Source organism: Anolis sagrei, chromosome 13 (genome assembly GCF_037176765.1).
Source record: "Anolis sagrei isolate rAnoSag1 chromosome 13, rAnoSag1.mat, whole genome shotgun sequence".
Classification (NCBI taxonomy): domain Eukaryota; kingdom Metazoa; phylum Chordata; class Lepidosauria; order Squamata; family Dactyloidae; genus Anolis; species Anolis sagrei.
Genome location: NC_090033.1, coordinates 9,310,540 through 9,331,370, shown reverse-complemented (window position 1 = coordinate 9,331,370; position 20,831 = coordinate 9,310,540).

Below are 20,831 nucleotides of genomic sequence, written 5' to 3'. Positions count from 1 at the left end.
CGCTTGCTGAGTTGTTCTAGTGATGTCTCTGTAGATCTTAGAAAACCATTTCTAGATTTAAGTCGTTGACGTGCTGGCTGATACCCAAACAGGGGATGAGCTGGAGATGTCTCTGCCTTGGTCCTTTACCATTAAGCTGTATCGCTGGTATTGGAGAGGGGTTGGCTGGTGACTGCTGGAACAGCACTTTGGTTTTCTTGATGTTCAATGACAGGCTGAGCTTTTCGTATGCTTCTGTGAAGGTGTTTTGAGTGGCTTGTAGATCTTCTTCTGAATGTGCACAGACGACGTTGTCATCAGCATATTGGAGTTCTATAACAGATATTTTATTTATTTATTTATTTATTTACTTTGCTTCTATACCGCAGTTGTCAGCCCGGAGGCGACTCACCGCGGTTCACAACACACAAAAAACAGCAAAAATTCAATGCACCAATATAAAAACAGTTAACGACCTAATCTAATGCACAGTTAATACACAATTACTATAATAACCATTCACTAGCGTCTCATCACTAAAAACACGATCCAGACTCGTCATCCATTGTTCCATTCCTATGTCATCACCAATCATTGCAATAATTATTCGAACGCCTGCGCAAATAACCAGGTCTTTACTTTTTTGCGGAATACCATTAGAGATGGTGCTAATCTAATGTCTGTAGGGAGGGCGTTCCACAGCCGGGGAGCCACCACCGAGAAGGCCCTATCTCTCGTCCCCGCGGATGTTGTTGTAACCTTGGTTTTGGCTTTCAGTCTGCTGAAAATATACATATGCACATACAAAACACATATACACAGACTGGCCCACAGCAACATGTAGCAAGGGACGGCTAGTAAGTAAATAATGTTTACTAGGCCTGGGTAACAACGCAAAAATTTGTTACAAAATTTTCCAAAAAAAAAGTTCGGTATTTACGAAATTTCGTAAATATTTACAAAACATTTTGTAAAGATGGCGCCCTTTTTAAAAAAATATTTTTAAATATTTTTTAAATTTAATTATTAATTTAGTAGAATAGGAAGGAGAAATTATTATTGAGGGAAGGCAGGCACTCACTCTGGCGGGCCCTCTCGCTCGCCGCTCGCCCTCTCACTCGCCCTCTCGCTCGCCGCTCGCATTCTCGCTCGCCCTCTCGCTCGCCGCTCGCCCTCGCCCTCTCGCTCGCCGCTCGCCCTCTCGCTCGCCGCTCGCCCTCTCGCTCGCCGCTCGCCTTCTCGCTCGCCCTCTCGCTCGCCGCTCGCCCTCTCGCTCGCCGCTCGCCCTCGCCCTCGCCCTCTCGCTCGCCGCTCGCCCTCTCACTCGCCCTCTCGCTCGCCGCTCGCCTTCTCGCTCGCCCTCTCGCTCGCCGCTCGCCCTCTCGCTCGCCGCTCGCCCTCGCCCTCTCGCTCGCCGCTTGCCCTCTCACTCGCCCTCTCGCTCGCCGCTCGCCCTCTCGCTCGCCCTCTCGCTCGCCGCTCGCCCTCGCCCTCTCGCTCGCCGCTCGCCCTCTCGCTCGCCGCTTGCCCTCGCCCTCGCCCTCTCGCTCGCCGCTCGCCCTCTCACTCGCCCTCTCGCTCGCCGCTCGCCCTCTCGCTCGCCCTCTCGCTCGCCGCTCGCCCTCGCCCTCTCGCTCGCCGCTCGCCCTCTCGCTCGCCGCTCGCCCTCGCCCTCGCCCTCTCGCTCGCCGCTCGCCCTCTCACTCGCCCTCTCGCTCACCGCTCGCCTTCTCGCTCGCCCTCTCGCTCGCCGCTCGCCCTCTCGCTCGCCGCTCGCCCTCGCCCTCTCGCTCGCCGCTTGCCCTCTCACTCGCCCTCTCGCTCGCCGCTCGCCCTCTCGCTCGCCCTCTCGCTCGCCGCTCGCCCTCGCCCTCTCGCTCGCCGCTCGCCCTCTCGCTCGCCGCTCGCCCTCGCCCTCTCGCTCGCCGCTCGCCCTCTCGCTCGCCCTCTCGCTCGCCGCTCGCCCTCGCCCTCTCGCTCGCCGCTCGCCCTCTCGCTCGCCGCTTGCCCTCGCCCTCTCGCTCGCCGCTCGCCCTCTCGCTCGCCCTCTCGCTTGCTCAGCCGGCGCCGAGAGAGGAGAGCTCCCAGCAAGCCAGGCGGCCATCTTACGTATTTCCGAAATGGACGGAAATACAAAATTTTTTGGCGCCTGCCGTTTCGATATTTAAAAACACTTCCAGGTTTAAAAATAAGTTTTGTAATCGCTTTGTAATTCAAAAATTAACGAATTTTTTAACGAATTACGAATTAACGAAACGAATTGACCAGCCCTAATGTTTACATATTGGAGTCACATCACGGCTTGTTTTGTGCTGGAGACGCGGTCACAACGGATCAACGGATTCAAATAGCAGGGGAAAGGATTCCACCAAAACATTCGGAAACATGGTCAGAAATATTGAACGATGCAATCTCTTGCCTTCCTTGGAGATCTTAAAGCACAGGCTGGATGTCCATCTGTCGGGAAGGCTTCGATTGTGGCAGAAAGAGGGTGGGTTTGGATAGCCTTTGGGGGTGTCTCCCACCTCAATGAACCGCAGTCGTAGGACTTTGGCGACGCGACCTTGCAGCCCAGAGCAGCTTCGTCTCGAACTCCTGGAGCGCATGTTTTATTCATGCTGCCTAAGTCGGGCGCTTGGCAAATAATCTGGGACTATATTTAACGTGGTTAATCATTCCCCGAGGGAGCCAGGGTCCCTGATTAGCCCTGCCGGGGGGAGGAGAAGCAGGAGGGAGCGCACTGCGTATCCCAGCCTGCTTCGGCAACCGGGTGGCTTTATCAGCTGGATTCCAGCTGTGCCGCTTTTAAGGGGTGCAAGCGAGACCTCAATGCCCAATCGTGGCCGTCATCCACTCCTTGCATTTGCAGGAGGAGACATTTCTCGATGGTGGAAGCATGTAGGAGAAGACATTCTTCCTGGAAAGAGGAGTATAAAGATGGAGGCCTTATTTGGGGAATAAAATCCCAAAGCGCTATTTATTTATCGTGTCATCAGCAACTATACCATTGTACAGGGTTAGTCAAATGCATAGGCCAATAAGCCATTCAATTGAATGGCTTATTGGCCTATGCATTTTGACTAACCCTGTATTACTATTCTAACAGAGCAAAACAAACACACAGATTAAAAAGAAAAAGGAAAAAAAATACACAGATTTTGCAAACTTGGTAATTGGTTAAATGTCCTTTGACCAGTCTCTGGCCACTTGGAGTGCCTCTGGTGTTGCGGCAAGAAGGTCCTCCATCGTGCATGTGGCAGGGCTCAGGTTGCATTGCAGCAGGTGGTCAGTGGTTTGCTCTTCTCCACACTCGCATGTCATGGATTCCACTTTGTGGCTCATTTCTGAAGGTTGGCTCTGCATCTCGTGGTGCCAGAGCGCAGTCTGTTCAGCGCCTTCCAAGTCGCCCAGTCTTCTGTGTGCCCAGGAGGGAGTCCCTCATCTAGTATCACCCATGGATTGAGGTGCTGGGTTTGGGCCTGCCACTTTTGGACTCTCGCTTGCTGGGGTGTTCCAGCGAGTGTCTCTGTAGATCTAAGAAAACTATTATTTATTTATTTACTTACTTTGCTTCTATACCGCTGTATCTCAAGCCCGAAGGCGACTCACGGCGGTTCACAAACAGTAAAAACAGTAGAAACAGCAGTGGTTCCATACAACATATAACAATTGACTTAACACATTATCCATAAATTACCAATAAGCAATTACAATGCACAATTATTCCAAAACCAACCGTACCCAATCTTCTCGTCATCCAAGCGTAGTCCAGGTTCGTCGTCCATTGTTCCATTCCTATGTTCCATTACCAGATTGCACTAAATTACTCAAACGCCTGCACAAACATCCAGGTCTTCACCTTTTTGCGGAATACCATTAGAGATGGTGCTAGTCTAATGTCCGTAGGAAGGGCGTTCCACAGCCGAAGAGCCACCACCGAGAAGGCCCTATCTCTCGTCCCCGCCAGCCGAGCTTGAGAAGCAGGCGGGATCGAGAGCAGGGTCTCCCCGGAAGATCTCAAACTCCTGGTGGGTTCATAGGCAGAGATGCGGTCAGATAGGTAGCTTGGGCCGGAACCGTTTAGGGCTTTAAAGGCCAATGCCAGCACTTTGAATTCAGCCCGGTAGCAGATCGGTAGCCAGTGGAGTTGGCGCAACAGGGGGGTTGTATGCTCCCTGCACTTAAACTATGTCTTGATTTAAGTCATTGACGTGCTGGCTGATACCCAAACAGGGGATGAGCTGGAGATGTCTCTGCCTTGGTCCTTTCACTATTGGCTGCTACTTCCCAGCGGATGTCAGGTAGTGCAATATCGGCTAAGCAGTGTAATTTCTCCAGTGGTGTGGGGCGCAGACACCCTGTGATGATGCGACATGTCTCATTAAGAGCCACATCCACTGTTTTAGTGTGGTGAGATGTGTTCCACACCGGGCATGCATACTCAGCAGCAGAGTAGCATAGCGCAAGGGCAGATGTCTTCACTGTGTCTGGTTGTGATCCCCAGGTTGTGCCAGTCAGCTTTCGTAGGATGCTGTTTCTAGCGCTCACTTTTTGCTTGATGTTCAGGCAGTGCTTCTTGTAGGTCAGAGAACGGTCCAGAGTGACTCCCAGGTATTTGGGTGTGCTGCAATGCTCCAGTGGGATTCCTTCCCAGGTCATAATCCTCAGAGCTCGGGATGCTTGTCTGTTCTTAAGGTGAAAGGCGCATGTCTGTGTTTTAGATGGATTAGGGATCAGCTGGTTTTTTCCTGTAATAGGCAGTAAGAGCACCTAGAGCTTCGGAAAGCTTCTTTTCAACCACCTCAAAGCTCTCTGCTTGAGCGGTGATGGCACGATCATCAGCATAGATGAAACTCTCTGTCCCTTCTGGCCGTGGCTGGTCATTTGTGTAGATGTTGAACATGGATGGAGCGAGCACGCTCCCAAAGCGCTGAACACCAGATGTCGGAACCCAGGTGTGTTAAAGAGCCAGACACAGGAGTATATGCAAAGCAATAGTTCATTAAAGCAAAGTAAACAGGACTCAGAGACACTTGCTTCAGTGCCTCTGGTCCAAACTCAAAGTTTGCCGCAATTTGCAGCTTGAAAAACAATATTGGAAAATAAACCATATTAACCTGGCAAAAAATCTGGATTAAATAAGAGTTCTTCCAAAACACATCAAAATCACACAGTTTGAAGATCGTGAGCAAACAAACAGCCGTGAAGAGAAGCCGTTGTCCAGAAGCAGTCCAAGGTCGAAGAAATCCCAGTTGAAAGTTCCAAAGTCCAAAAGGCAGTGTTGTCATCAGAAACAGTCCGAAGTCAAGGAGAGGGGAAATCCGCACTTACGAGAATCCAACTTGTTCAGTACGCCTGGGTAACAGCGGAAAAAAATGTTTCTAAACTCGCTTCGTTTTTAGGGGTCCATCTCGTTTCGTTTTTTAAAAGAATTCCGAAATTTTGCTTTTGAAAATTTTTGAAATTTACGAAATTTCGTAAAATTACGAATCGATTCGTTAATGGCGGACGCGATTGCGCAATTTGCTAAAAAAGCCTCCAAATGGGACAGGGGGAACTTCTGAAGTTTCCCTCTCCCTCTGTTGTTGACTGTTGGTGTGATAATTAATATTTTATCACTGATAAAGCAAACAACAACTATAAAACTTGCACCAGACATGCGAAAATAATTACGAAATAATTACAAAATAAATTGAAAAAAATTGTTTCGAATCTAATTTACTCCTCACACTATTCCTGCATGGCTCAATATTGGATCGTAAGCTAATTTAAATACGAATTAATAACGAATTATGAAATTAACGAACGAAACCGCCCAAGCCTACTGGTTAGTACACGAAGAAAGCAACAACCTGCAGTTCCAGGACCCAAGCCCAACAAGAAAGGCGGCAGTGACAAAACCCAAGGCACGAAACCAACACTTTGCCTACTGCAAAGTTCCATTATTCCAGTGCCTTCATTTATCTTACAACTCATCATCTGATGATGAGCTGCCCTCCACCCCATCCTCATCACTATCAGCTGGCTTAGCCTCTACAGCTGAACCCCAACGCCCATCCCTCCAACTCTTCCACCTTTTGTCAAGACTTAGGTCTCCCCATGATTCCATGATATCACCTGATTGCCAATCCCTACCACCAGAAACCCGTCAAAAGTGTCACTGGACGTTGGTTGAGTACACACATTCTGAATCTCCTGAACCTTAGTCCAATCCAGTGGTTCCTCTTCATTCCTACTACTCCCAGACCCAACATTCCCAGAAAAACCCATGAAATCCCTCTGTGGGAGCAGTAAGTATGTCCTGGATCTTCTTTCTCTGATGCTCCTCGTCTGACTCCTGCTCTCGAGTAATCCTCTTAATACCTCTATTCCCATCTGCATCTCCTTCCTCCTCCTCACTCATTTCACTCTCGGAGAAACCTTCAAAGGATTCTTCATCAGTGGGTGACATAAGGATCTCCCGAATTCTCTTCTTTTGCTGCTCCTCATCTAACACCTGGGCTCCTCGTTTCCCTCCTCTACCACTCCTACTACCAGTTGCAGCGTTGCCAATAGACTCTACTACAACACCAGGTGTGATTGGAATGAGGATTCTGTGTTTTAAAACCCCAAAACAAAAGCTGCACTTAGCTGGAACTTTCTTCTGGCCGAAAAACCATTTTGAAAGAACTCTCTGGCCACCACTAAACTTAAAAGCACTGTTAATCCCTTGGCTTACTGGAAGTATCTTATTGGCAAGGGTGTGTTGTATTAGCCCTTAGACTTGTGTTCTGAGGTAACACTAAAAGACTGCTCTTTAAATTATACGCTGCCACCATAGACTCCTGTTTGCCGCAGGAAACTGCTTTTAAAACTTATTCCACAGAGGCACACGTGAGGCAGATGTTGTGAACAACAAAACAATGATGTTTATTTAAGAGAACTGGAACAATTCAGGTATAAAGCTTAGCTGTTTCAGAATATTGGCTGAAAAAGCGTGGGTTTACTTTAAGCAGTTCAGACTTAGTTACACATGAATATACTCCAGAGGACAGGAGCAGAATTCAAAACCATCTTGACAGATTAGAGAGATGGGCCAAAACTAACAAAATGAAGTTCAACAGGGACAAATGCAAGATACTCCACTTAGGCAAAAAAAAAAAAATGAAATGCAAAGATACAGAATGGAGGATGCCTGGCTCAAGAGTATGAAAAAGATCTTGGAGTCCTCATGGACAGCAAATTAAACATGAGCCAACAATGTGATGTGGCGGCAAAAAAAGCCAATGGGATTTGGCCTGCATCAATAGGAGCATAGTGTCTAGATCTAGGGAAGTAATGATCGCCATGCTCTATTGGTTAGACCACACCTGGAATATTGTATGTCAGAGCATAGTCCAGAGTGACTCCCAGGTATTTGGGTGTGCTGTAATGCTCCAGCGGTATTCCTTCCCAGGTCATCCTTGAGACTTGAGATGCTTGTCTGTTCTTAAGGTGAAACAAAGGTCTGTGTTTTAGATGGATGAGGACTCAGCTGGTTTCCCCTGTAATAGGCAGTAAGAGCACCTTTAAGCTTTGGAGAGCTTCTGTTCAGCCATTTCAAAGCTTCCTGCTTGGGTAGTGATGGCACGATCATCAACGTAGATTAAACTCCCTGTCCCTTATGCAGTGGCTGATAATGTTAAACATTGATGGTGCAAGCTGGTTTCCCCTGTAATAGGCTGTAAGAGCACCTCAGGCTTTGGAGAGCTTCTGTTCAACCATTTCAAAGCTCCCTGCTTGGGTGGTGATGGCACGATCGTCAGCATAAATGAAACTCTCTATTCCTTCTGGCAGTGGCTGGTCATTTATGTACATGTTAAACATTGATGATGCAAGCTGGTTTTCCCTGTAATAGGCAGAAAGAACACCTTCAAGCTTCTGTTCAGCCATTTCAAAGCTCCCTGCTTGGGTGGTGATGGCATGATCATCAGCATAGATTAAACTCTCTGTCCCTTTTTCAGTGGCTGATAATGTCTGTAAATGTTAGAAATTGATGATGCAAGCTGGTTTCCCCTGTAATAGGCAGAAAGAGCACTTCAAACTTTGAAGAGCTTCTGTTCAGCCATTTCAATGCTCCCTGCTTGGGTGGTGATGGCATGATAGTCAGCGTAGATTAAACTCTCTGTCCCTTCTGCAGTGGTTGATAATATATGTAAATGTTTAAAATTGATGGTGCACACTGGGTTTCCCTGTAATGGGCAGAAAGAGCACCTTCAATTTTCGGAGAGCTTCTGTTCAGCCATTTCAAAGCTCCCTGCTTGGGCGGTGATGGCATGATCGTCAGCATAGATTAAACTCTCTGTCCCTTCTGCAGTGGTTGATAATATATGTAAATGTTTAAAATTGATGGTGCACACTGGGTTTCCCTGTAATGGGCAGAAAGAGCACCTTCAAGTTTCGGAGAGCTTCTGTTCAGCCATTTCAATGCTCCCTGCTTGGGCGGTGATGGCATGATCGTCAGCATAGATTAACCTCTCTGTCCCTTCTTCAGTGGCTGATAATGTCTGTAAATGTTAGAAATTGATGGTGCACACTGGGTTTCCCTGTAATAGGCAGAAAGAGCACCTTCGAGCTTCGGAGAGCTTCTGTTCAACCATTTCAATGCTCCCTGCTTGGGCGGTGATGGCATGATCGTCAGCATAGATTAAACTCTCTGTCCCTTCTTCAGTGGCTGATAATGTCTGTAAATGTTAGAAATTGATGGTGCAAGCTGGTTTTCCCTGTAATAGGCAGAAAGAGCACCTTCGAGCTTCAGAGAGCTTCTGTTCAACCATTTCAATGCTCCCTGCTTGGGCGGTGATGGCATGATTGTCAGCATAGATTAAACTCTCTGTCCCTTCTTCAGTGGCTGATAATGTCTTTAAATGTTAGAAATTGATGGTGCAAGCTGATTTCCCCCGTAATAGGCTGAAAGAGCACCTTCAAGCTTTGGAGAGCTTCTGTTCAGCCATTTCAATGCTCCCTGCTTGGGCGGTGATGGCATGATCGTCAGCATAGATTAACCTCTCTGTCCCTTCTTCAGTGGCTGATAATGTCTGTAAATGTTAGAAATTGATGGTGCACACTGGTTTTCCCTGTAATAGGCAGAAAGAGCACCTTCGAGCTTCGGAGAGCTTCTGTTCAACCATTTCAATGCTCCCTGCTTGAGTGGTGATGGCATGATCATCAGCATAGATTAAACTCTCTGTCCCAGAGAATGTTAGAATTTGATGGTGCAAGCTGGTTTTCCCTGGAATAAGCAGAAAGAGCACCTTCACGCTTCGGAGAGCTTCTGTTCAGCCATTTCAAAACTTTGGAGATTTTCTCTTCAACCATCTGCAAACTCCCTGCTTGGGTGGTGATGGCACGATCGTCAGCATAGATGAAACTCTCTATTTCTTCTGGCAGTGGCTGGTCATTTGTGTACATGTTAAACAATGATGGTGGAAGCTGGTTTTCCCTGTAATAGGCAGAAAGAGCACCTTCAAGCTTCGGAGTGCTTCTGTTCAGCCATTTCAATGTTCCCTGCTTGGGCGGTGATAGCATGATCGTCAGCGTAGATTAAACTCTTTGGCCCTTCTGCAGTGGCTGATAATATATGTAAATGTTTAAAATTGATGGTGCACACTGGGTTTCCCTGTAATAGGCAGTAAGAGCACCTAAAGCTTTGGAACGCTTCTGTTCAGCCATTTCAAAGCTCCCTGCTTGGGTGGTGATGGCACGATCGTCAGCATAGATGAAACTCTCTATTCCTTCTGGCAGTGGCTGGTCATTTGTGTACATGTTAAACAATGATGGCGAAAGCTGGTTTTCTCTGTAATAGGCAGAAAGAGCACCTTTGAGCTTCGGAGAGCTTCTGTTCAACCATTTCAATGCTCCCTGCTTGGGCGGTGATGGCATGATCGTCAGCATAGATTAAACTCCCTGTCCCTTCTTCAGTGGCTGATAATATATGTAAATGTTTAAAATTGATGGTGCACACTGGGTTTCCCTGTAATAGGCAGTAAGAGCACCTAAAGCTTTGGAACGCTTCTGTTCAGCCATTTCAGCTTGAGTGGTGATGGCACGATCATCAGCATAGATGAATCTGTCCGCTGTTTGAATATGGTGAGATGCATTCCATATTCGCAGAGTGGCCGAGCATAAGGACAGATTCATTCGCTATGTCTGGTTGTCAGGAGCACAAAAAGAAGGGGAATTGAGCTCCAGTTTGTGATGTAAGTCTCCTCCCGGTGCAATAAATAAGAAAAAGTGATGGAATTGGGTCACGAAAACCCCAAATAGTGAGAAACAAGGCACACAACACCAACAACATAGCATGGGGCAACTCTGCTGCAGGATATTAACTATTAATAATAACCTGCCAAATAATCCCACTGACAATATTCACACTCTATCTCTAGTGAGAATTATTGATACCCAGGTTACTTGGGTGAGCTTCTGTAACCTCTGTCAATATTTCTCTCCCTTTCTTTTTGGATGCAAAATCCGTATCCCATCTTGCTTTAGACCTTCTTTCCTAATTTTTGTCCTCTGACATTTTGGCTTTCTTTGCTCCTCTACATCTCTCTCTTCCCCCCCAGTTCCACCTTATCTCCTGCCAGGATCTTATTAGCTGTGTTTACATGGCCGGGATGTCGAGCGATTAATTTTTAATGGCCGGGCTTATTGCATGTTTGAATGGTTTATTGAGTAATTCCCCCATCTTAAGATTAATTCCCCCTCCAGTTTGGGAGGACTGTCGAGCGGCGCATTAATCAGGATCTCCAAATGCCAGGGGGGCGATCAATCACCCGCCTCTGCCGGGGAGAGCGGTGTTCGAAGACCTCAAGGTACAAGGAGGTGAGGAGAAAGGGGTAATTAAGCGCAGTGGCATTGGACTCCTGCAAGGCGGGGGAGGAGGGGCTCGGGGAAGGTTGACGCTCCTTCCCACCTCCCCTCCAAATCTTCCAGAGGCTCACTGGGAAATCTGCAGTGTGACTTGGTTCCTCCATGTTGCAAATGGCTTCAGAGCAAGAGAAGAGCAGTCAGGGATAGCATCATCATGCCTTAAAACTTGTGCACCAGCTGCGCCCGTACCTTGGGAAGTCGGATCTGGCCACGGTGGTCCATGCTCTTGTCACATCCCGGCTGGATTACTGCAACGCACTCTACGTGGGGTCCCTAAAGACTGCTCGGAAACTTCAACTAGTCCAGCGAGAAGCAGCCAGATTGCTCAGCGGAGCGGCGTACAGGGAGCACACCACCCCCCTGTTACGTCAGCTCCACTGGCTGCCGATCCAATTCCGAGCACAATTCAAAGTGCTGGTTTTGACCTATAAAACCCTATACGGTTCCGGCCCAGTGTACTTGTCTGAACGGATCTCCCTCTACATCCCACCTCGAAGTTTAAGATCTTCTGGGGAGGCCCTGCTCTCGACCCCGCCAGTGTCACAAGTGAGGCTGGCGGGGATGAGGAGCAGGGCCTTCTCAGTGGCGGCCCCCCGCCTGTGGAACTCACTCCCCGGGGAGATCAGATCAGCGACTTCCCTTCTAGCATTTAGGAAAAAACTAAAGACCTGGATGTGGGACCAAGCTTTTGGTCACTCTGACAACTAACTCAAGGACCTGGCGATAGACAAGGACAAACGGAATAGAACGGATGTATGGACTCTGATATATGGACTCTGACATGAGATTGTTTTAGGATTTATGATTTTATTATGTATTGATGTTTTAATCTAACTGCTGAATTGTTATATTTTTGGATTATTTGTTGTGTGATTGGGCATCTAATTGTGCCCTCCCTGTAAGCCGCCCTGAGTCCCCCTCGGGGTGAGAAGGGCGGGGTATAAGTGTATGAAATAAATAAATAAATAAATGAAAATTGGTGTAGTGACTGGTCCCAGTGCCATCATTTGGTCCAGCGACTGATGAGAGGTCTCCCTTCATGTCCCAACTCCACCATGACTTTGTCCAGTGACTGGAGAGAACCCCATCTTCCTGTCCAGCGACTGATGAGAGGCCCACCTTCAGGTCCCGATTCCATCATGATTTGGTTCAGTGGCTGGTGAGAAGCCTACCTTCATGTCTTAATTCAATCATGATGTGGTCCAGAGACTGTTGAGAGGCCTACCTTCATGTCCCAAATCCATCATGACTTGGTTGAGTGACTATGAAAGGTGTACCTTCATGTCCCAAATCCATCATGACTTAGTCCAGTGACTGATGAGAAGTCTACCTTCATGTCTCAACTCCATCATGACTTGGTCCAGTGACTATTGAGAGGCTTACCTTCATGTCACAATTCCATCATTTGATCCAGTCACAGATGAGAGGCCTACCTTCATGTCCCAAATCCATCATGATATGGTCCAGTGACTGATGAGAGGTCTACCTCCATGTTGCAAATGGCTTCAGAGCAGGAGAAGAGCAGACAGGGACAGCATCATCATGCCTTGGTGTAGTGACTGGTGAGAGGTGTACATTCCGCTCCCAGTGCCATCATTTGGTCCAGCGACTGATGAGAAGTCTCCCTTCATGTCCCAACTCCACCATGACTTGGTCCAGTGACTGGAGAGAACCCTATCTTCCTGTCCCAGCGACTAATGGGAGGCCCACCTTCAGGTCCCGATTCCATCATGACTTGGTCCAGCGACTGATGGGAGGTCTACCTTTCCGTCCCAATTCGATCATGATTTGGTGAGAAGCCTACCTTCATGTCTTAATTCCATCATGACGTGGTCCAGGGACTGGAGAGAGGCCTACCTTTATGTCCCAAATTCATCATGACTTGGTTGAGTGACTATGAAAGGTGTACCTTCATGTCCCAAATCCATCATGACATGGTCCAGTGACTGATGAGAGGTCTACCTCCATGTTGCAAATGGCTTCAGAGCAGGAGAAGAGCAGACAGGGACAGCATCATCATGCCTTGGTGTAGTGACTGGTGAGAGATGTACATTCCGCTCCCAGTGCCATCATTTGGTCCAGCGACTGATGAGAAGTCTCCCTTCATGTCCCAACTCCACCATGACTTGGTCCAGTGACTGGAGAGAACCCTATCTTCCTGTCCCAGCGACTAATGGGAGGCCCACCTTCAGGTCCCGATTCCATCATGACTTGGTCCAGCGACTGATGAGAGGTCTACCTTTCCGTCCCAATTCGATCATGATTTGGTGAGAAGCCTACCTTCATGTCTTAATTCCATCATGACGTGGTCCAGGGACTGGAGAGAGGCCTACCTTTATGTCCCAAATTCATCATGACTTGGTTGAGTGACTATGAAAGGTGTTCCTTCATGTCCCAAATCCATCATGACATGGTCCAGTGACTGATGAGAGGTCTACCTCCATGTTGCAAATGGCTTCAGAGCAGGAGAAGAGCAGACAGGGACAGCATCATCATGCCTTGGTGTAGTGACTGGTGAGAGATGTACATTCCGCTCCCAGTGCCATCATTTGGTCCAGCGACTGATGAGAAGTCTCCCTTCATGTCCCTACTCCACCATGACTTGGTCCAGTGACTGGAGAGAACCCTATCTTCCTGTCCCAGCGACTGATGAGAGGCCCACCTTCAGGTCCCAATTCCATCATTACTTGGTTTAGCAACTGATGAGAGGTCTACCTTTCCGTCCCAATTCGATCATGATTTGGTGAGAAGCCTACCTTCATGTCTTAATTCCATCATGACGTGGTCCAGGGACTGGTGAGAAGCCTACCTTCATGTCCCAAATCCATCATGACTTGGTTGAGTGACTATGAAAGGTGTACCTTCATGTCTCAATTCCATCATGACATGGTCCAGGGACTGGTGAGAGACCTACCTTCATGTCCCAAATCCATCATGACTTGGTTGAGTGACTATGAAAGGTGTACCTTCATGTCTCAATTCCATCATGACATGGGCCAGGGACTGGTGAGAGACCTACCTTCATGTCCCAAATCCATCATGACTTGGTTGAGTGACTATGAAAGGTGTACCTTCATGTCTCAATTCCATCATGACATGGGCCAGGGACTGGTGAGAAGCCTACCTTCATGTCCCAAATCCATCATGACATGGTACAGTGACTGATGAGAGGTCTACCTCCATGTTGCAAATGGCTTCAGAGCAGGAGAAGAGCAGACAGGTTCAGTGGCTGGTGAGAAGCCTACCTTCCTATCCCAATTTGATCATGACTTGATCCAGCAACTGATGAGAGGCCCACCTTCAGGTCCCGATTCCATCATGACTTGGTCCAGCAACTGATGAGAGGTCTACCATCCTGTCCCAATTCGATCATGATTTAGTTCAGTGGCTGGTGAGAAGCCTACCTTCATGTCTTAATTCCATCATGATTTAGTTCAGTGGCTGGTGAGAAGCCTACCTTCATGTCTTAATTCCATCATGATTTAGTTCAGTGGCTGGTGAGAAGCCTACCTTCATGTCTTAATTCCATCATGACATGGTCCAGGGACTGGTGAGAGGCCTACCTTCATGTCCCAAATCCATCATGACTTGGTTGAGTGACTATGAAAGGTGTACCTTCATGTCTCAATTCCATCATGACATGGGCCAGGGACTGGTGAGAGGCCTACCTTCATGTCCCAAATCCATCATGACATGGTCCAGTGACTGATGAGAGGTCTACCTCCATGTTGCAAATGGCTTCAGAGCAGGAGAAGAGCAGACAGGGACAGTATCATCATGCCTTGGTGTAGTGACTGGTGAGAGGCGTACATTCCGGTCCCAGTGCCATCATTTGGTCCAGCGACTGCTGAGAAGTCTCCCTTCATGTCCCAACTCCACCATGACTTGGTCCAGTGACTGGAGAGAACCCTATCTTCCTGTCCCAGCGACTAATGAGAGGCCCACCTTCAGGTCCCGATTCCATCATGACTTGGTCCAGCAACTGATGAGAGGTCTACCATCCTGTCCCAATTCGATCATGATTTAGTTCAGTGGCTGTTGAGAAGCCTACCTTCATGTCTTAATTCCATCATGACTTGGTCCAGTGACTGATGAGAGGTCTACCTTCATGTCCCAAATCCATCATGACTTGGTTGAGTGACTACGAAAGGTGTACCTTCATGTCCCAATTCAATCATGACTTGGTCCAGTGACCGATGAGAGGTCTACCTTCATGTCTCAACTCCATCATGACTTGGTCCAGTGACTATTGAGAGGCTTACCTTCATGTCTTAATTCCATCATGATTTAGTTCAGTGGCTGGTGAGAAGCCTACCTTCATGTCTTAATTCCATCATGATTTAGTTCAGTGGCTGGTGAGAAGCCTACCTTCATGTCTTAATTCCATCATGACATGGTCCAGGGACTGGTGAGAGGCCTACCTTCATGTCCCAAATCCATCATGACTTGGTTGAGTGACTATGAAAGGTGTACCTTCATGTCTCAATTCCATCATGACATGGGCCAGGGACTGGTGAGAGGCCTACCTTCATGTCCCAAATCCATCATGACATGGTCCAGTGACTGATGAGAGGTCTACCTCCATGTTGCAAATGGCTTCAGAGCAGGAGAAGAGCAGACAGGGACAGTATCATCATGCCTTGGTGTAGTGACTGGTGAGAGGCGTACATTCCGGTCCCAGTGCCATCATTTGGTCCAGCGACTGCTGAGAAGTCTCCCTTCATGTCCCAACTCCACCATGACTTGGTCCAGTGACTGGAGAGAACCCTATCTTCCTGTCCCAGCGACTAATGAGAGGCCCACCTTCAGGTCCCGATTCCATCATGACTTGGTCCAGCAACTGATGAGAGGTCTACCATCCTGTCCCAATTCGATCATGATTTAGTTCAGTGGCTGTTGAGAAGCCTACCTTCATGTCTTAATTCCATCATGACTTGGTCCAGTGACTGATGAGAGGTCTACCTTCATGTCCCAAATCCATCATGACTTGGTTGAGTGACTACGAAAGGTGTACCTTCATGTCCCAATTCAATCATGACTTGGTCCAGTGACCGATGAGAGGTCTACCTTCATGTCTCAACTCCATCATGACTTGGTCCAGTGACTATTGAGAGGCTTACCTTCATGTCACAATTCCATCATTTGATCCAGTCACAGATGAGAGGCCTACCTTCATGTCCCAATTCCATCATGACATGGTCCAGTGACTGATGAGAGGTCTACCTCCATGTTGCAAATGGCTTCAGAGCAGGTCCTATCTTCCTGTCCCAGCGACTAATGAGAGGCCCACCTTCAGGTCCCGATTCCATCATGACTTGGTCCAGCGACTGATGAGAGGTCTACCTTTCCGTCCCAATTCGATCATGATTTGGTGAGAAGCCTACCTTCATGTCTTAATTCAATCATGATGTGGTCCAGGGACTGGTGAGAGGCCTACCTTCATGTCCCAAATCCATCATGACTTGGTTGAGTGACTATGAAAGGGGTACCTTCATGTCCCAATTCCATCATGACTTGGTCCAGGGACTGGTGAGAGGCCTACCTTCATGTCCCAAATCCATCATGACATGGTCCAGTGACTGATGAGAGGTCTACCTCCATGTTGCAAATGGCTTCAGAGCAGGTCCTATCTTCCTGTCCCAGCGACTAATGAGAGGCCCACCTTCAGGTCCCGATTCCATCATGACTTGGTCCAGCGACTGATGAGAGGTCTACCTTTCCGTCCCAATTCGATCATGATTTGGTGAGAAGCCTACCTTCATGTCTTAATTCAATCATGATGTGGTCCAGGGACTGGTGAGAGGCCTACCTTCATGTCCCAAATCCATCATGACTTGGTTGAGTGACTATGAAAGGGGTACCTTCATGTCCCAATTCCATCATGACTTGGTCCAGGGACTGGTGAGAGGCCTACCTTCATGTCCCAAATCCATCATGACATGGTCCAGTGACTGATGAGAGGTCTACCTCCATGTTGCAAATGGCTTCAGAGCAGGAGAAGAGCAGACAGGGACAGCATCATCATGCCTTGGTGTAGTGACTGGTGAGAGGTGTACATTCCGCTCCCAGTGCCATCATTTGGTCCAGCGACTGATGAGAAGTCTCCCTTCATGTCCCAACTCCACCATGACTTGGTCCAGTGACTGGAGAGAACCCTATCTTCCTGTCCCAGCGACTAATGAGAGGCCCACCTTCAGGTCCCGATTCCATCATGACTTGGTCCAGCGACTGATGAGAGGTCTACCTTTCCGTCCCAATTCGATCATGATTTGGTGAGAAGCCTACCTTCATGTCTTAATTCCATCATGACGTGGTCCAGGGACTGGAGAGAGGCCTACCTTTATGTCCCAAATTCATCATGACTTGGTTGAGTGACTATGAAAGGTGTACCTTCATGTCCCAAATCCATCATGACATGGTCCAGTGACTGATGAGAGGTCTACCTCCATGTTGCAAATGGCTTCAGAGCAGGAGAAGAGCAGACAGGGACAGCATCATCATGCCTTGGTGTAGTGACTGGTGAGAGGCGTACATTCCGGTCCCAGTGCCATCATTTGGTCCAGCGACTGCTGAGAAGTCTCCCTTCATGTCCCAACTCCACCATGACTTGGTCCAGTGACTGGAGAGAACCCTATCTTCCTGTCCCAGCGACTGATGAGAGGCCCACCTTCAGGTCCCGATTCCATCATTACTTGGTTTAGCGACTGATGAGAGGTCTACCTTTCCGTCCCAATTCGATCATGATTTGGTGAGAAGCCTACCTTCATGTCTTAATTCCATCATGACGTGGTCCAGGGACTGGTGAGAAGCCTATCTTCATGTCCCAAATCCATCATGACTTGGTTGAGTGACTATGAAAGGTGTACCTTCATGTCCCAATTCCATCATGACATGGTCCAGGGACTGGTGAGAAGCCTACCTTCATGTCCCAAATCCATCATGACATGGTCCAGTGACTGATGAGAGGTCTACCTCCATGTTGCAAATGGCTTCAGAGCAGGAGAAGAGCAGACAGGGACAGCATCATCATGCCTTGGTGTAGTGACTAGTGAGAGGTGTACAGTCTGGTCCCAGTGCCATCATTTGGTCCAGCGACTGCTGAGAAGTCTCCCTTCATGTCCCAACTCCACCATGACTTGGTCCAATGACTGGAGAGAACCCAATCTTCCTGTCCCAGTGACTAATGAGAGGCCCACCTTCAGGTCCCGATTCCATCATGACTTGGTCCAGCGACTGATGAGAGGTCTACCTTTCCGTCCCAATTCGATCATGATTTGGTGAGAAGCCTACCTTCATGTCTTAATTCAATCATGATGTGGTCCAGGGACTGGTGAGAGACCTACCTTCATGTCCCAAATCCATCATGACTTGGTCCAGGGACTGATGAGAAGTCTACCTTCATATCCCAATTCCATCATGACGTGGTCCAGTGACTGATGAGAGGTCTACCTCCATGTTGCAAATGGCTTCAGAGCAGGAGAAGAGCAGACAGGGACAGCATCATCATGCCTTGGTGTAGTGACTGGTGAGAGGTGTACATTCCGGTCCCAATGCCATCATTTGGTCCAGCGACTGATGAGAAGTCTCCCTTCATGTCCCAACTCCACCATGACTTAGTACAGTGACTGGAGAGAACCCTATCTTCCTTTCCCAATTTGATCATGACTTGATCCAGCGACTGATGAGAGGCCCACCTTCAGGTCTCAATTCCATCATGATTTGGTTCAGTGGCTGGTGAGAAGCCTACCTTCATGTCTTAATTCCATCATGACGTGGTCCAGGGACTAGAGAGAGGCCTACGTTCATGTCCCAAATCCATCATGACTTGGTTGAGTGACTACGAAAGGTGTACCTTCATGTCCCGATTCCATTATGACTTGGTCCAGCGACTGATGACAGGTCTACCTTCATGTCTCAACTCCACCATGACTTGGCCCAGTGACTATTGAGAGGCTTACCTTCATGTTGCAATTCCATCATTTGATCCAGTCACAGATGAGAGGCCTACCTTCACGTCCCAATTCCATCATGACGTGGTACAGGCACTGATGAGAGGCCTACCTTCATGTTCCAATCCCATCATGACTTGGTCAAGTGACTAGAAGATGTTCCTACCCCAATTCCAATTCCAATTCCAAACCCCAATCCATGTTCCTACCCCAATTCCATCATGACTTGGTCCACTGACTGGTGAGAGGCCTACCTTCGTGTCTCAATTCCAACACGACTTGGTCTGGTGACTGATGAGAGGTCTACCTTCATGTCTCAACTCCATCATGACTTGGTCCAGTGACTATTGAGAGGCTTACCTTCATGTCACAATTCCATCATTTGATCCAGTCACAGATGGGAGGCCTACCTTCATGTCCCAATTCTATCATGACGTGGTCCAGGGACTGGTGAGAGGCCTACCTTCATGTCCCAAATTCATCATGAATGGGTTGAGTGACTACGAAAGGTATACCTTCATGTCCCAATTCCATCATGACTTGGTCCAGTGACTGATGAGAGGCCTACCTTCATGTTCCAATCCCATCATAACTTGGTCAAGTGACTAGAAGATGTCTACCTTCCTCCCCAATTCCATCATGACTTGGTCCACTGACTGGAGAGAGGCCCCCCTTCATGCCCCAATTTCATCATGACTAGGTCCGGTGACTATGAGAGGCCTACCTCCATGTTCCAACTCCATCATGCCATGGTCCAGATGTCTACCTTCTTGCCCCAATTCCATCATTACTTGGTCCACTGACTGGTGAGAGGCCTACCTTCATGTCTCAATTCCAACACGACTTGGTCCGGTGACTGCGGAGAGTCCTAACTCCATTATGACTAATGAGAGGCTTACCTTCATGTCCTAACTTCATCATGACTTGGTCTAGTGACTGGTGAGAGACCTACCTTTGTGTCTCAATTCCATTATGACTTGATCCAGTGACTGAAGGGATCACTGTCACTGGACCAACTCCCTCATGACTTGAGGAAGACCTGTTTTTATATCTCAACTCCATCATGACTTGGTCTAGTGACTGGTGAGAGGCCTACCTTCATGTTCTAATCCCATCATGATGTGGTCCTCCAGTTGAGAAGGAGTGACTGGTGAGAGGCCTACCTTCATGTCCTAATTCCATCATTACTTGGTCAAGTGACTATAAGATGTCTATTTTCATGACCCAACTCCATCATGATGAGAGACCTACCTTCATGTCCCAACTCCATCATGGCTGACGAGAGGTCTACCTTCATGTCTCAACTCCATCATGACTTGGTCCAGTGAGTATTGAGAAGCTTACCTTCATGTCACAATTCCATCGTTTGATCCAGTCGCAGATGAGAGGCCTTCCTTCATGTCTCAACTCCATCATGACTTGGTCTAGTAACTGGTGAGAGGCCTACATTCATGTTTCAATTCCATCATGACTTGATCCAGTGACTGGAGGGAGGCCCAACTCCATTATGACTTCGTCCACTGACTGATGAGAGGCCTACCTTTATGTCACAACTCCATCATGCCTAGGTCCAGTGACTTGTGAGAGGTCTTCCTTCGTGTCTCAATTCCATCACAACTTGGTCTGCTGACCTTCAAGTCCCAATCCCTTCATGACTGATGAGAGGCCTTTTTTCATGTCCCAATTCCATCATGCCTTGGTCCAGTGACTTGTGAGAGGCCTACCTTCATGTCCTAATTCCATCATGACTTGGTCCAGTGACTATGTCTATCTTCATGTCCCAACTCTATCATGGCTGATTAGAGGTCTACCTTCATGTCCCAACTCCATCATGGCTGATGAGAGGTCTACCTTCATGTCTCAACTCCATCATGACTTAGTCCAGTGACTGGTGAGAGGCCTACCTTCATGTCTCAATTCCATCATGACTTGATCCAGTGACTGGAGGGAGGCCTGTCTCTACATCCTAACTCCATCATGACTTCATTCAGTGATGGATGAGAGGCCTACCTA